Source organism: Octopus bimaculoides, chromosome 23, assembly GCF_046866305.1.
Source record: "Octopus bimaculoides isolate indiv1 chromosome 23, ASM4686630v1, whole genome shotgun sequence".
In the NCBI taxonomy this organism is placed as follows: Eukaryota; Metazoa; Mollusca; class Cephalopoda; order Octopoda; family Octopodidae; genus Octopus; species Octopus bimaculoides.
Window position 1 is genome coordinate 24,185,386 of NC_142950.1, and position 2,500 is coordinate 24,187,885.

The window sequence follows — 2,500 nt, forward strand, 5'->3', positions numbered from 1 at the left end:
ATTCCTACTGAATATCCGGGGCCTATTACGAACAGGCGGCAAAGACAAGTTCCTATACCTGAAAGACCTAGCAACATGCAATCAAGCAATATGCATGGTGCTTACCGAAACGCATCTAACACCTAATATAGCAGATGCGGAGATAAATATACCAGAGTATGCCGTACTCCGAACAGACAGAAGGGATAGAAGTCATGGGGGAGTTGCAATGTACATCCGAGAAGATGTCATACCCCTTCTACTACTATCACACTCAAACTCTGTATGTGATACTTTAATAGTACACATAAAACAAATTGATGTAGTTGTATGCTCAACATACCGTCCACCAAATACCGCAAAGCAGGAAGGTAAATTTGAGGACAGCCTCAGACGCATAGAAGAGGTCCTGACAAATCTGGACCAACACATCAATATACTTTTCCTAGGCGACTTTAACCTCCCAAATGTTAAATGGCCTGAAGGTCACATCCTCTCTGGGATGTCACTGCATGAACAAAGTCAGGCAAAATCATTGCTAGAACTATCCAAAATGCTGTTCATGGAACAAGTGATACTCCAACCAACCAGGGGAAGCAATATTTTGGATCTCTGCTTCACAAACAATGTGAGCCTAATCCATAATGTGAAAATAACGCCCACATCTCTCTCAGATCATAACATTATAGAATTAACTATGTATGGTCCTAGACAACCCACTGACACCCACCCCACCAGGAGGACTCAAGCAATATCCAACCTGAATTTCCACGGGGCGGACTGGAAGTCAATTCGCAGAGAGATTCGAAATCAAAACTGGCATGACAGCCTTTCTATACAAGACAATGACCTCAAACTAAGTCATTTTATGTCAACCATACAAGACATATGCACCAAATACGTGCCATATAGAAAGACCAGCAAACATGCCAATAGAATTCCTAGAGACAGGAAAATCCTTATGAGACACAGAACAAAGATCTCAAACCAGTTAAATAGAGAACTGGAGGATAGGAAAAGGGCTAAATTAAAACTAACACTGTTAGAAATAGAAAACAAAATTAAACTCTCCCATGAAAAGGAGAGAGCAGAGAAGGAAAAGAGAGCAGTAGAAAGCATAAAAACAAACCCCAAGGCTTTCTATAGATTTTCAAAGGAGACTGCTACGGTGCAGTATAAGATAGGACCCCTGTTCCTGCCTAATGGCTCACTGACTGCAGATCCCACATGGATAAGTGAAGTGCTCAGTACACAATTCAAGAGTGTCTTCACCTCTCCTCTGAGTCACATGCAGATAAAGAACTCAGCTGATTTCTTTGACAATAGCACTCAGCAGAAGGGGACTGCATCCATTACCTACATCGACATTGGAGAGGAAGATGTGATAGCTGCCATAAATGAAATGAGCTCAAATTCGGCAACTGGCCCTGATGGTTTCCCAGCTGTCCTCTTAAAGTCGTGTAAACAAGAATTAGCAGGACCACTCCGGATACTCTTCCAGAGTTTCCTTGCAAATGGTAAACTTCCCAAAAAGCTGAAGGAAGGCACCATATGTCCTATCCATAAAGGTGGAAGCAGAGCAGAGGCTGGAAACTACAGGCCCATCTCTCTGACTTCACATATTAGCAAAGTCATGGAACGAATTGTCAGAAGGAGATTGATTGCGTTCCTAGAAGAAAATGACTTGCTGAATGAGACCCAGCATGGTTTCCGTCCAGGTAGAAGCTGCCTCACGCAGCTCTTGCAGCATTATGACTGGGTCCTGAAGCAGCTACTTGACCATTCAAATGTTGATGTGATATATCTCGACTTTGCAAAAGCCTTTGACAAAGTTGATCATGGCTTGATATGTCACAAGCTGCGAAACCTTGGCATAGCTGGTAAATTAGGAGAGTGGCTGCATGACTTCCTGAATGGTAGAAGTCAGACAGTTGCAGCCAATGGAGAACTATCTAGGGAAACACAAATATTGAGCGGTGTTCCACAGGGAACTGTTCTGGGGCCACTACTGTTCATAGTGGCCCTTCTGGACATGCCCACGGTCACTCGGAGAGCCACTGTCACTAGCTATGCTGATGACACAAAGATATCTCAGGCAATAAAGAATCCTGATGATATTGTAAGCCTGCAGAATGACCTAAATGCAATATATGAGTGGGCAGAGCAAAATAATATGCAGTTCAATGCAAAAAAATTTCAAGTACTGCGCTACAAGGCCACAAGTACCTCCCAACTGGCATACACAGTGCCTGGAGGTACTGCAATCCCAGAACCACAAACACTAAGAGATCTGGGCATCAACATGTGTAGTGATGCATCATTTCACATGCACATTGTCAATTTTACAGCAAAGTGCAGACAACTGGCAGGGTGGATACTGAGGACTTTCCGTACAAGGGATCAAAAAGTCATGTTGACTCTATGGAAGACATTTGTTCTGAGCCGCCTAGATTATTGCTCTCAGTTGTGGTCACCACACAGTGTTAGGCGGACAGCAGAACTCGAGGCAATTCAGCGGCAC

At 43.6% G+C, this 2,500-nt stretch overlaps 1 protein-coding gene across 1 annotated transcript in view; it reads left to right on the forward strand.

Annotated features, from left to right (window-relative positions):
- Positions 1-2,500, forward strand: part of LOC128250610 (uncharacterized) — a 559,608-nt gene that overhangs the window by 538,003 nt on the left and 19,105 nt on the right. The gene's annotated exons all lie outside the window — the stretch shown is intronic.